This window comes from Xiphias gladius, chromosome 9 (genome assembly GCF_016859285.1).
Source record: "Xiphias gladius isolate SHS-SW01 ecotype Sanya breed wild chromosome 9, ASM1685928v1, whole genome shotgun sequence".
Taxonomy (NCBI): domain Eukaryota; kingdom Metazoa; phylum Chordata; class Actinopteri; order Istiophoriformes; family Xiphiidae; genus Xiphias; species Xiphias gladius.
The window spans coordinates 9,840,852-9,856,360 of NC_053408.1; the positions used below are offsets into that span (position 1 = coordinate 9,840,852).

Here is a 15,509-nt window from a genome sequence, read left to right on the forward strand (position 1 = left end):
ACCACTGTGTGACAATAGGGGCAAAGGGGGGGGTGAGAGGAAAGGAAAGTTTCAGCACAGTGATACATTTAATCTGGCTGAAAAGCTTCCATTGTGGGCTACAGTGCAGTTCTCATTAAAGCACTATGACATTTGCAGCAACGGAGGAGCAACCCCCATGAAAAAGAAGAGTATAATACCGATGAATAGAGGCTGACTACGTAGTCAGTCAAATGTACAAGGCATTACAATACAGCCATGCTAAGCAGGTGAATTCTTTATTACACACTGATGGTGTCATTCACTCTTTGGGCAGACACTGTCGTTCCTTCGCAGTACTGTGTCTCCTGTGGTTTTTTTGGAAATGTCTTTAAGTTAAGGCCCAGGTCAGTGCCTGTGGTTGCTGTGTCACTGCACCATCTGTTGAAGACTAAAAAGGTGTTTTCAATGGGTCTGGGAGCACAGAAGGAACTCACTCTGGGCTAATGGCCCATCACTGACCCTGACATTTTTCTTTTACGGTGTGCCAAAGTGTCAGAGGAAGGGGAGATTGTTTTCTGACACAAATGGTCTTTTTTTGGTAGTTGAAAATAAACTGTCATGGTTACCGTAATGTTAACACTGATCAAAGGCCGGCGGCTCGATCAAATATCCTGTGGGGTGGTGAACTTTAAAAGCCATGCCACAGCTTCTCTAATCACACGCTGGCTCTGTGTAATTTACTTCTAACCTCAGTACCACTGTCAGTGCCATCGCATTAAATCACCCAGAACTCCGTACTGAAATGCATTAACTGATTTCTGAATGAATTATATCCATGTAATTAACTGAAATACTCTTATACTGTTACACTTAATTGTTATTTGAGCACTCAACTCCCTTAAGTTTGATGTGATTATTTACAGATCTAGAAAACATGCTGCATCCAATCCAAGAAAAATAACATGCTACACTGTGAATGGTTTCACAATGCTAAAATAAACCAAGACAGACAAAAAACAGGCACAATAAAATACCAAGATAATCTTTGAAACTCAACAGCAGTAGATATCTGTAATTATCCCAGGTAGTTGAATAGCTAAGGTGGAAAGCCACTTCGATTTTGAAATTTCATCTTGTGATCAATTTAGTTAGTAGGCCTAAACAACAGTCACAGTCATTTAATAAATGGGGTTTGCTGTGTGGAATATTGCCTCTACACTTTTCCCATAAGGGTAAAGGTTTCATTTCATAAAAGTGTAGTAATCTTTATGATGTTAGGCCCAATTCTACTGTACAAAATCTGCAGGAAACCCTTCAAACTAACCCAAAAAATGAATCAAAATGATAAAATACAACAGTAACAAACATCCAATTGATGATTCAAGGAACCTGAACCCTATACATTTCATTCAGTGTACATATGCTGTTATTGTACATATGTGTTCATGTGTAGTCTTTTTACATCTGCCAAACATAATCAGCTTTGATGCACAGAAATAAATAAAAAAAACAAAAAAAATCAATCCACTTTAAAAACCTTTGTGTGTGTCTCTGTTTTTTAAGTCAAAGTAATGCTGCAGGAATCTCGTTCATAAAAATCATACAGGCCATTTTTTCCACCAGGCTCCAAATGTTGTGACTCCAGTGGCTTGTGGGGGGAAAAAAAAAGCCTCAGTCTGAGCCATGTGAAATTCCAGTTCCCATCAGTAGTCTCTGCCGACTACGAAACAGGAGAAGTTAAGTTGTTAGTGCTGTGGTGCAGCTCATGTATCAAGAGTACCAGATCCAGTTTCCCAGGTGTCAAAGAGCCTTGTGAAGTGGGGTGACTATCAAATTTCCAGGTCAAGATGATCAAAGCGATGGGTACACTTGGTACGATTTCCACCCAGCCAAAACATTCAATAAGGCATTCAGAAATGCATTTTCCTGGCAGACAATAATGCGGAATGATGTTTGGCCATGTCAAGTGGTAATTTGAGGGAAGAGTTGGAAAGGCAGGGCGTCCATTTTCGATGTTTACCCTAAAAAGAGGAATGACTTCCACTTTACTCACACAAAGAAAATGTCTAAATGCTCCTCTGAGGTGAAATTAGTGGTAATCTAACCATAGAGGCCCTAACTACACAGCAGCAGCACGCTATCACACTTTCTTTCGTACTGTATCAGTGTTTCCCTAGGGCTGCTCACATCTGAAAAGCTGGGTGTGATGGATGACATGGTGTCACCAGGCTTAAAATAAAAGTGGACATCTGAAGGGTAAAAATGATCTATTTTGGGAAGGGCATTTTCATTTGCACCAGCAGCAAAGGTGGTCATGGAAAAAGAAAAAGCTTTTTTTTTTTTTTTTTGTTCCTGGTCTATTTTAATTCTGCAGGGATAAGGGGGAGGGTTCAAAGTACTGTGTCATGAAGGTTTTGTTTGACACTTCCTAGTACTCCCTAATAATTTAAACCATCACCACCTCAACCACCTCAGTGAAAAGAGTAATTATGGACACTGCAAGCGCACTAAATTTCATCAAATCTCCAGACCTTAGTCAAGTTAATGTGTACACCCATAAGTCTAAAGTTTCTATCAGAGGGCATTACAATCTACCTTCTATCCTTAAAGCTGCTCTTATTAATATTTTTATATCAACAGTGGATAAAATGACTATATATATATATAATGTGAAAGGGTTTGCTTGCAACTGCTTTTGATAAACTGACTCTATGCTACCTGCCCAGCACCAAACGGAAGAAAGACAAAGGGAACTAGCTGGTGAACATAGTGCAGCATTGTGGAGCAGCTAAAGAGCGACTTATTGCCCTCAGGGATTGATGGAGACCAAAAACAGAGCTAAAAGAGAATATATGAATATTGGACCTATTCTTGCTGGGCAAAACATGACTCCAAATGACTGCTAATGTTGCTCAGTGTCTGCTGGATGTGTGAACAGGCAACTGTTTGCTAACAAATGCTTCAATGACCACAGCATCCTCATTCATTTCAGTAAAACCACTACTTGGCGCAGCGAGGGAGCTGATGCAGAGGACTCTGGCTAAAAAAATGCCAGATCTCCTGTTGAACACTTGAACTTGGTTCAACTTTTGTTGTAACAAAATGTAATGCCTTGCAGCACAGAACTGCACTGGTCAGTCAAATATGTCGACATGCACATGGGAATGTTTACTTCATGATTGTCGAGACAGAGGAGACGATGATTGTCAACATGAAAACTTTCCACGGTTGTAAAATCCTTTCATCTGCTGTGTTTTGGTGTTTGATTAGCCTTCAGAGGCATGACTGTTCCTGGATTGTGTTTCATCTTCTCACCACAACCTGTAGCAAAACCAATGCAGCCTCTTGCAGTCTCTTTCGTTTCTTTGATGAAGTGCTATCGTCAGCCTGAATACCGCCAAAGCCAAACGCAACTGACAAATTCAAGGATTCATGTGTGCCCTGTGTTGGTGCGATTCCTGGCCGGCTCAAGCCGACTCATGGGTCTTAGTTAACCTTTGTTCAGCTCTTGGCCTCTGTTGGCCAACAGAAACACTGCTTTTGAAAATAAAAGTCATTATTATAGCTGTGTGCCGTCACCGTATTTAGTTAATTGTCACACTACCAGACTACAGATCACATTATTGCTCTGATAATCCCTGTACAGTTTATGATTGCTCTGCTCAATATTTCTTTCTATCCCAACAAAGGACATCACATCCTTTTTTGGGGGCTAAGTGTGGGGAAATTTAATTGGATGAAGGACTAATGGGACCGTAAAAGATCCTATTCAGATAAGGATGAACTTCTATCACGAAAAAATCTGGAGAAACCTCAGGAAGAGCAACAGAGTAGAGACAAGCATGCAATAGTTACTACTTGTGTAGAATAGAGAGGAATAGCAATGATAGAGAAACAGAAATACAGTATACAGCCAAGAAATACAAAGTAGCAACGCTACAAAGAAACAGAAAGACTTCATGTTTTCACCAAGTGTAGCATATATACAATTTTGCAAAGCAACTTTGTTTCAAGCATAGAGGCGTTTGTTCTAGTTATAAATCCTCCTCGTCAGGAAAGCCCCGTGAGCTATCCGGCGTTGTTTCAAAGCTTTTCAAAAGCCACCCAGGCCATGCTATCCCTGTCATTACCATAGACAGCCCCCCATCATGCTCTCTGGTGCACAGGGTTCATTACACAGAATTAGATGTCACACAGATCTGAGCACACGTGATGCCACACACTGCTCTCCTCCTCAGCTATCTCTGTAAAGCACCGTTGCGAGGTGGATCGATAGCTGAGGTTTGGAGCTTCATTAGCTCAGTATGACTCCATCTCAATCAAGACACCTCTGGCACGCTACGCTAGTGTTGCGAGATATATTTTACTCCCTGATCCTGAAGGTCCTGCTGTTTTACACACAAACACACGGGGACAAACAAGACCTTCACACATGATGGGGGTTGCGGGAATCTGTGTCAGTCTCTGGCTCAATAAACAGCAGAAAGAAAGCGGACAAACAAACAGAGGTAAGTGATTAATGGTGTCACAAAGTGCTTCAAGTGGAGGAAAAAAAATTTACAAGGAGGAAAAGACCTCATTTAAGGCTTTTCATTTTAAATGAAAATGAGTGGAGAAAAAAGCTACAAAGCAACTGGGATTTCACAATGCTAATGATGTTTTGTTTGCATCAGAAAGGCCAGTTGGTTTCATTTAGAAACAAGTTCAATTAAACCAACAGAAGATTAATGTGCAACAGCCTCGCGACATGATTCAGCATTCTCTGCTCTTTTAGGATGTTTGATCTGACTGCAAGGCGATTCAGCTGCACTGATAGCATCTGCCTCCTCTTCTTCTCTCTTCCATTAAGAATGATGTTCTGGTGAAGCTTATCAGACATCTAGGAATTCATCCACTTCTTCTGAGGGAGCTGGAGGGAGGCCAACTGTACTGGAAACAGAAGGGAGGGCTGTGCTTTTAAAGGCCACTTGGAGATGAGGAAAAGGGGCTATCGTGTCAGCCAGGATCTCCAGGGCAACATAAATGTGCCACAAATGCTGGATTTAACAACCAGGTAGAGACATCACTTACTAACTGCTGCAGTATTTATTTCTAAAACATTTTCTCTGGATTTTCATGCAAGTGGATATTTTTCCCCGGAGTCAGGAAGGTCTTTTGTGGTGTACGTGAAATATAGAGATGCAGCTAGAAGGTCGTGGCGATAACCAAACATACCTGGCCAAGGTCGTCTTAATGAGCGTGGATAAAATAAGACATTAGAGCCAACCACAGAACACTCAAGGGGAGCGTGTGTCACACTACCAGCCTGCAATTTGTACAACCATCAGAGACTGTAATTACATTAACCTCAGACGCCTCCACTCTGTAAAGTAATGGAGGAAACTATTTTCACGGAAAAAAGATAAAAAAAAAAAAAGGTATCTAACTCCAGCTTGAGGTTAAGGTTTTGCTGGCATCACAACATTGGAAAAATTGGTTTGATTTGAGTGTTATCTCACTAAAAGTAATTCGAGATCAGCTCCAGGGCCTTTTCAAATGGCTGCCTTCTGCTCTCCTGTTAAACTCTACAGTTTCAAAAATGTGTTGGCCAGGGGAAGAGGCCAGCCTGAGCTGGAGAGCAGGATGCCAAGGAATGTACTTAAGATCTAAAACAGACAAGATTTAAAGCCAAGAGCATTTAAATGCCAATACTAATCCACAAAATAATTCACCGCAGTGCACAAACTGACTCTCCCTTACAGATACCATATGTTACCTCTGTGAAGAGATGAAACGCAAAAACGATGCCAGAAGAGGTGCTTTCTTCTCCTAAAACTGTGTTATCTTGGTAATGAAAGAGAAAACCATGCTTCTCTCTCTCTCTCTCTCCTCATGTTCTAAAGCAGGTCTATATATCTACTCTCTCTGGTTTCTACTGTTGTTCTTGCCTCCATCATTGGGAGATTAGCCCAGAACAAACTGTTTGGTTTGCAGGGAGTTAAAATTTGCTAATGCATACACTCTCAAGTGTCCTTGTCTTCCACACTGCACTTAATTAGCATTTTAGTACGAGCAGTTCTCTCTCCTTCGGTACCTCTAAAGGGGAAACATCACCCCGACTCACACAAATACACACACACACACACACACACACACACACACACACACACACACACACACACACACACACACACACACACACACACACACACACACACACACACACACACACACACACACACACACACACACACTTTTGGAGTCAAGTTGAGCCCCTGTAGTTTCTTACACGATTTGAGAACAGGATGGGGAACGGAAAGGGGAGTTTGTGGGGGTCGATGGAAAAATGAAATAAAAGTCTGCGATGTGAAAACAGATGTCGGGGCCTCAGAGTTGTCTCTTCTCAACCGGCTTGAAAGGACGTATTAATATATGGGTCAGATGTATAAAGCAGAGGTTCAGTGTCGGAGTGTCGACACTGCAGAAGGGTTTCCAGTTTCAATAATTTGAAGGTTGTGCAGACACAGAAACAAAATCTCAGCAGACATTCCTGCTGCTGGGAAGTGAACATTTCCAAATGTGCCACTCTGTAGATGTAAATGAATTAGTGCACTTAACTTGAACACTAAAATGAGGAACCAAGGAGACAATCTTTCACTGTTCGCAGTCGCTCCGATGAAAGCTAGCGCACTAGGTTGGAAAATTACAGGTAATTGCTGAAGCCATTGAATCCAGTTTGGTTTTGGTTGAAAGACTAAAATAACAAAGCTCTGATTGCTGAAAAGACAAGGGCAGGGAGCTTGGCGGCCCTTTTGCTAAGAGTTAATTTGATACATATTTCTCCCCCTTGAAATGTCTGAGGTACTGGCAAGAGACGGTGAAAAAAAAACAGTGAGAGGGAGGGTGAGACCCCCGCTCTGACTGCAAATACTATCCATCTGCCATATTACATTTAACCAGCATGAGAAGCTAAGGGAGCGCCCTTGCACAATATTGTGTGAAGGCTGTCAAACTCAATGCAGGAGCTTGGTGCCCACTGCTCAGAGCTGAGGACACGAGGCCGCTTTAATTCAGACTAATAATAACTTCAGACTGTGTGTGCTCAGCACTAGCAAAATAGGAGAACACGTGGCAAAAAAAGAACTTTTAATTATTCATCCCTGCTTAGAAAAAAAAAAAAATCATCTAATTGAAACTGTTATATGATGGCCCCCGGATGAAAACACCAACAGCTATCAACAGCTTTTTGCCTAATCGGCAAATTAGAATTTGAAATGAGTAGAGAGAGTAAAAAGTTGCTGCAGATTTGTAGAGTGCAAACAAAAATATGAGTTTTTGCCAAACATGCAAGAATACTTACGGGTGTCTTCAAAGTGCTGTTTGAGGTTGTTTCTATGGTTTTATCTTTTATATAATTCTTATTGGCAATTTCTTTAATTATTTCACAATTTATGTTTAAAAGAGATTCTCCAGCGATTTTGTATTGCACTTCCATTAAGCTGGGGGAACCACAATTGACAGTTTAAAAAGAACAGCCAGAATTGAAACAGGAGAGGCTGAGACCCTTGTTGCTATAGGTACAAGTTCAAAAGATCCTGGATCCTACACTTCCCATAATCCAACGTGACAATATCTTTTTATTAGACCCTACGTGCCTAGTTAATGCTCATGAAACTCCAAACTTCAAACTATATGCCCCCAGTTTGTAACACAGACTCTCATTTAATTTGTAGTCTTAGCCAAAGCTAAACTCCTTCGAAAAGTTCCTCCAGAGCCACAGAAAACATTATACAACTGTGTTCACAGTTAAGTAGAACTCCTTAGTACTTGTAAATTGACATTTATGAGTAAAATCAGCAGAGTGCCTCTCCAAATCCGATCTTGCTAAATATTTTGTGTTAACTGATTTATGTTGGACATAAGACTCTTGAAAAATAAATTTTTAATTCTCGTTGCGGCTTTCCTGGTTAAATAAAAATAAATAATATGACTTACCAATCACGTCTAACAATTAAGACGTAATTGGTATTTTAAAAAAATGTTCTATTCTAGTTTTTCTATATTTAAAATACATTAAAAAAAAAACATTTTACAGACCTGTATGAGCTATAATGAAACAGAACTATAATCCAAATAATGATCCAAAAATAACAATTATTTTAATGATCAACTAATTAGTCAAAAGTTAAATGTTTAGCCTTTAAAATGTCAGTAAATTGCCTGAGAAATGTGTGACACAGTTTCCAAGTGTGAAAAGTGACATCTTAAAATGTCATGTCAATGTTTTGTCTGACCAAAAATCCAAAACCCAAAGATATTCACCTTACAGTCACACAAAACAGAGAGAAGCAGAAAACAGATTTTACCCTCATAAATGACTTGAAAGTTGTTGATGATTAATTTTCTGTAACTAAATCGACTACTTGTTTCAGTGCCGAATCAAATACATTTTCCCCCTTACCTTTGTCGCTGCTAACTTCAAAATTTATACAATCACCTACGTGACACAACATGGTGCTAACACTCACTACTGGCATTACTACAGCACTAAAAATCAAGCTCAAAAAAAAAAAATCAATTGCCTGGAGGCAAGAAGTGTGAACTTTCATACCCTGAGCCCAATTTCCTTGAAAGTTGAGGTCCTAAATCAAACCAAGCCAAGCCAATGCACCGTGGAATTATGCAAAAAAAAAAAAAAAACGACACAGCCACATAAAATGACAACTGGTAAGAAATACTGTGGAAGCTAGGAAACTTTAGAACTTGTTTATCCACTCCATGTTTTTATCTTCCTGGTGCTGTGATGATGCTACGAGTCAACTCTGTTTGTCTTTGTTTATAGTCGGGCCAAGAGGGAGAAATATTGAGTGCACACAGGTGATATAAACATTCAAAGAGGAAGGGCAGGAACGGTGCACTCAACACTGAGTTTACTAGTCTCGTCAATGCAAGATTAAGTTCTATAAAGACTCTTTTGTTGCTGTGGTATTTTGATTGTTAAGAAAAGGGGTCAGTTTCTGCTAAAACTTGAAATTGCTTTTACAATTCACTGCTGAGTGAAGAGTACTTCCCTACCTGTGCATGGCTAATCACAGCTGATGGAAATACCTCAGCAGGACTTCAAAATCTTAGTGATCCAAAGAAAAAAAAAAAAAACACACTGAAGGAGCTTTCAAGTTTTTAAAGTGAACGCATGATAATACCATTAAAAGTTGGCCACTGTTCCTGTACTTAAATTCTGTCGGTGAGTTATTGTGAAAGTTACTGCTCTCCACTGGGCTAAACAGACATTTTCCTCCCTCAAAGCACTCAAATTTTAGTAGTGTAGTGTGCTAAGAGCGTCTGCCACATGAGAATAGCATCTCAGGCTGAGATGGATATAATCACAGCCAGAAAACAGGAGTCTTTCTTCAGCATCAAACAAAACCTATAAAAGAAAAAAAAAAAAAAAAAAAAAAAATCACAAAATTCAGATGCTGATGGTGATGGTAGGCGTCAGGGTTGTCTGCCAAAAGCACAAGTAACAGGGTGAAGAAATGTGTTAGATGTTAAATTAAAATTTCAGAGGCATTAGCGTGCTGCTTGCCTTTGATAATTCTGACTGCAAGACTTATTAGCCACAAAGTGTTCGATATTACCTCTCTGTAGGATAGATGATTAATAAACATCAGGGATTTACTTCATGAAGATATGTTATACTTATCTACAGGGTTAAGCCACCCTTATTTTACTCTTGGACTACTCTAACACAAGGTAGATAGTTTAACACAAAATAAGACGGACTAATTTAAGGGTAAAAGGGCAGCCTTCCCCCAGGCTGACTCAGAGCAATGTTTCCATGGTAATAATCGGTAACACTTGTTGACCGGTGACACTGACCAAAAGAAGGATAACATGGCTCATTATGTGTGTTTTGCCACAAGTAAGGCATAATGTGTTATCCCCCAGTTTTAAGTTTGTTTTTTTTCTTGCACCATATTTGCACACCTTTTTTGAACATCTTTGTTACTCCTGTCAACTGTAGCATTAATACTTTTTACTGCCGTCACTATTTTTTTCCAGATTAGTTTTTTACTTTCCCGGTATTATTACACTTGTTACCAAATTTTCGCTGTGAAGTGTCCCTGTAAGTGTTGACTGTTTTGTTTGGTTACTGCTGGAATGAAAAGAGCTGAGCAGCTTGAAGTGGTTACCTGGTCGGCCATGTCTTTTCATTTAAAAAACGAGTTAAACTTAGCACAAACAGAAATTCCAGAGAATCTGCAAAACAAAAATTGAATTAATGCGTGTTTCCATCCACTACTGTTATGAGACCATTAGGAGTTGGGTGCATCGAGATAAACAGTTGGTGGAGATAACTCTCCAGCTGGATGCCGTTAGACCATTGCAAAAGAACAAGGCGCAACAAGATGAAGTAAATAAGAGTGTCTGGCAAACCTCAAGCGGATGACAACATAGAGGAAAACGTGATAGAAATATGGCATTAATGTTTGTTTCATGTATCAGTATCACATAACAATAACAATGTACGAAAACTCGCATAAATTCAAATTTGTCCTTTCGTGACTTTCTGTGTAAATTTGTGCTACATTTGGATGGAAACTTGACTACAGATCTTATGTTTTCATCTGCAGCAATTTTTCATGTTTCCACTTACGCTGCAGATTCAGTGGACGTTAAAGTCACATGCTTCGTGCGTCATGATTTGTACGTTTTTTTAAAAATGATCTTCGTTTTTCCGTTCGTTCATTTTTTATGCAAAAAAACAAAACAAAAAAAACAAAACAAAAAAAACCAAAAAAAAAAACCACAGGTGGATGGAAATGCACTTCAGGACTTATTCAAAATCTATTTTGCACCATCACTGGTGGGTGCTATGCAACATAAAAGGAAATTACACATCTATCAAAAGGTAAAGCAATGTATTGTGGGAATTTTAGCAAAGGTGTATTTTTTGATCCATTTTGTGAATTTTTGAGGGTGTTACACTGTACGTATAGCACATTAATTTTATATTTACAATTTGGACGATGAAAAAATAAGGCAAGAAGTAAATACTGTACACTGCACTAGGCCACAAATAAGGAATTATTTCAGACTTTAATTGTTCAATGACAAAACCCTCTTAAGTTTCAATTTACTCAGAAGTCACAGCAAATAACTCCTACCTACAATGGTAAGCAGCTACAAAGCTTTGTGCAACCCATGCAGTGTGACAAATACGTACGTCATATGTCTGACAATTTGTTAGATCTTAGCCACAAAATCAAACATAATTTTGTGAAACCAGCTCCAAATCAACATTTACTTTAACTCACCGGTGCAGGTACTGGGCACCAAACAGAGAGCTTAAATTGGTCGTAATTGTGTTTGTGATCACGGTATTAAGAAAAAAAAGCAAAATTGCCTCTTCTCTGTGTTGATTTTAAACCTCTTTAGCCAAGACCACAGAGAAGACCAGTCACTCTCCTGCCTGATTTATTATGATGAGAGCCTCTCAGACGGACAGGAGAGTAATCCTCAGCTTCTACAGCCAGATCCATTTTTCAAAAATTTCAAAGTGCTTGAGATTTTTAAGTGGAGCAGCCTAAATGAAACACACAGACTGTGGAGTGCTACATAGGAAATCTGTGAATCATATTTCCATAATACACTGATAGTACAGTACAATGTGTGGCAGTGTTTGGCGTCTGGGGAATTCTCCTCTACAAAGACAAAGAAACACTAACAAAAATTTGGTATCCAGCATGTCAGTCTGGTTGAAGAGTATCCATTACTTAATATACACCCACACTTCTCAGAGCTTAGCCGCAACATGAAAAATTACCACTTAAGGGAAAAATAAACGTATAAAGCTGGTCTGAGGAGCAGGAGGTGGAAGGTTGGCTTCTAATTGCTGGAGGGGAGAGAAACCATGTTAGAGTAAACAAAGTCTGATCGATGGTGGGGATTATATCAGAAAGAGCCTTTGGCCTTTGGCCAAGACGAGCAAACACACTGGTCTCTGTCTCTGCTACAGATGGAAAAAATAGCCAAGGAAAAAAGCTGGTGAGTTAAAAGCATTATATTTCACAGAGGGGGGAGCAGATAGAGCGTAGTACAATGCCAGATATGACATGTAGCCAACTATATCACGTCTTGGCTATTTGTATCAGACAGAAATGCCAGTAGATAAGAGAGCAGTGTTGTGTGTTTGATGGAAGGCTGTTCCGGCTGGGGGCTTAGCTTTAGGTCAGGCTATACTCTCACGGCGCTGCAGTGCTGTGTGTGAAACCTCTCCATCACCACACGCACAAGTTCAATGCGCTGTTAGCTGGTCACGGCCGGGAAGAAATGTATTCTGTATACTCCCGGCTTCAATATGGCAATTGCAATTCACATAAGCCACTTAAGGAAATCTGTAGAGGGAGAGAAAAAGGTATAAAACTGAGAGGGGCTTAAGAGTTATTGGAGCCTTTTAAACACGGAGGCTCCTCATCAGACAGGGTTTCCTTTTTTCACCAAGTCTTGTAAATGAGTTCACTCTGTTGCCTTTAAAACCCCTGTAAAAGGTATTAAATCTGAAAATAACATAATTCATTACCTCTGTCTGAAAAATGTTTAACTTGAAGATGTAATACGAGCAAAAGTGCTTGGTCTCGGTTGCAAGGATTTATTAAAAAAAAAAAAAGTACTGTATGTTCAAAATGTAAGCTTTTCTGTCTGGGATGCCATTCAGCACAAAAGGAATACTAATGACTGAATCCATTTAGTGACTCACTTCAAATTGTGATTTATATTAATGACCCGTGTATTGCTTTCTCCATATCCAACAGGGCTGTGTTTTGCTAATTTTCACCATAATATTCATGTCGATAAGCAGGTGACGACTTGGAGAAAGGACTGATTATATTTGCTAATCCCCAAAGAAATTAGGCGAGATTGATGAAAGCGTGCATATACTCCACACAAAGCCTTGGGAGTCTCTAAAAGCTGTTACCATGGTGGTATCCCATTAGAATAACAAACATTTCCCCTGGATGTTTAACATTGCTTCCCAGTGAGCACAGCCCTCCCTAAACCTCCCCTCTCTCCCTCTCTCTCAAGCACCTGCCTTCACATTTTCCACTTCTAAAATTCCACCAGCCGCTTGGAAAAAAAAAAAAAAAAAGGAAGGGTGAAATATGAAATGCAGTTACGAGAAAACTTGAGTGCCAAAAAAAGGACTTTTCTTCAAACCTGTAATAACTTTCCATGGGGATCGGGAGAAACTTAAAAAGAATAACACTTCCCCTTGATTTTCTACTCCTACCACTTTTTTAAGCAGGCAGTGAATTTCCTGGAGTGATAAGGGCTTAGCCAATGTAATCCTCAGAGGACTCTTCTCTGGCATGCCAGGAATCAAGAAACCTTTCCCTCTCGAAAAAAAAAAAAAGAATGAAAAAAAAGTAGAAAAAGACAGAGAGAGGGAGGCAACAGTAGGTTCGGGAACAAGGAGGAGAGGCAGCCAGCATGCCATCTCCCACACATGCTGGCGAATGCAAATTAGCAATGTGTGGAAAGAGCAGCCGGACTCGGCTCAGCTGGAGATCAACAGAGGAATATTGATATGACAATGCAAGGGGCTTCCCTGACTCAGACAGCAGGGGCCACCAAGGATGCTCTAATTGGCCTCACAGAAGGAAGGGGGAGGGGGCACCCATAAATGTTTCACACAGATTGATTCATTATCAGTTTGCTCGACAGGCTGGGTGGGCCTCGTAAAAGTGAACCATCTTGAACTGGTAGCATGTAAGTCACTGTCACAGCGGCAGGACAGAATATATCATCCTGACCTTTCACTTCAGATATTGAAATGAGAGCCAGAAACATGACTTGCCACACTGCAGGACTACTACTCTTGCATTTCAAAACGTGGGAGCCGAAGGATGGTGCAATGATAGGTGACAGTACAAGGGAAAACATTAATAATTTACGAATGTCTCCTCTGTAAGGATATGCCAAGCTATGATGTGCTTTCTTTTTTTTTTTTTTTTTTTTTTACACCAGATGTCAAAGCTGTCTGGCAAATTTGAGGTATAAACATTCTCTCAATTAAGGAGTGACTGCATATTAAATATAAAAGGTATTCGATCTCTCATGTCATGCAAAACAGATCTAAAATGTTAAACTAATAAATCCATTTACTGACTGGTTTACATTAATGGCCAATTAATGGCATCTGTATCATGATTAAAGTTTCCACATACTATCTACTCTAACAGTTTTCTACATGAGAGGTTATAAAATTTTACAGCTAAACTGTCTTCCATCTCCTAAGGTGGTTGAACTGACCTTTTTTTCTAAGTTATAAATGTGCAAAAATTATTCAATATCCCACAAAAACTAATCTGTCTGTTAAAAAAGGAACTGCAGGCTTCAGAGACAGGGAGAGCTGCTGAAGATCACTGGCAGCCATTTAAGAGCCGTGAGAAAGGCAGTTGAGTATCTCAGCTTCTCACTGGGTGGTTGGTTACATGTGGTTGACAGATTTGCATCTTCAAAGATGCACACAGACAAACTCAATACGTGTGAGAATGTCTGGGCGGCATGTGGAAAACCCCAGTCCTTCCTCTGCAGAGGTTTCCACCCACTCTCAAAGACTAGATGACGTTTTTAGTCCTTTATCTGTCGAGCAGTTGCTTCAACAGCAAGTTGTAAACAAGTTGCTTGGACTGGATGCACAGAAAACAGTTCCCGTGCAGCACTGTCTGCTCTGCACAAAACCGAAAAGGCACGGCAGGAAACTACAAATCAGGAGCCATTACACAGCAACAAATATGACAGGAACAGTGCTGCACATTATTTGAGCTCCAAGACTCATTCACTCACTGTCTCTTCCAATGAGCACGAACAATGCAAGCAAAGAGTGCATTGTGCTGCAGAGCAGGAGACTGTTCCTTTGAATTTGGGGTAAATTACAGTCTGTGCAAATTAAACGCGATGGCTTCATATTACATCTGTAATGTCAGCTTCTCCAGAAACCTATCCCCAGGCTACACTCACGGATTGACGCTTCGAACGTCCAATTATTCCCACCGAAACGCTGCAATCACCACACTATAAAACAATCATTCTAGCATTAAAAAAATGCACAAGATCAGTGTTGACTCAGTTGTTGACAATGACAGAGTTACCAACTTAAAGTATGCTTTCATAGCATGATGTAGTTCATCTACATCTGCAAGGAACACAGATATCTGCCCTGGCATTAGACATAAGTGTGTTTTTTTTTTCCCCTCTTAAATGCAATTTTTTTTGAATGACGTTCTGGAAGAAGATTAATATCTCTCTCATGAGGGGGTTTTAATTCTGAGAGACCATTTCTTACAGAAGGAGGAAGCTCTATTTCAAGAGGAACCATCCAGAGCGGCGATTCCCCCCTGATAATCATTTGGTAAGGGAATATAAGTGCTATCACAGTTCCAAAAGATTACAGCACAGAGAGGACTCGTAAACACACACAAATCCCGAACGGGATCCAGCATGTGCTCAACTGCTGAGCAATTTCATATTACAATATGATCTCTTACTCATGCATAATTCCGCTT

The 15,509-nt window shown here is 40.0% G+C and overlaps 1 protein-coding gene across 3 annotated transcripts in view; it reads right to left on the reverse strand.

The window, feature by feature from the left end:
- The window catches only part of LOC120794779 (adenosine kinase-like), a 101,786-nt gene that overhangs the window by 31,319 nt on the left and 54,958 nt on the right, over window positions 1–15,509 (reverse strand). The window lies entirely within an intron of this gene.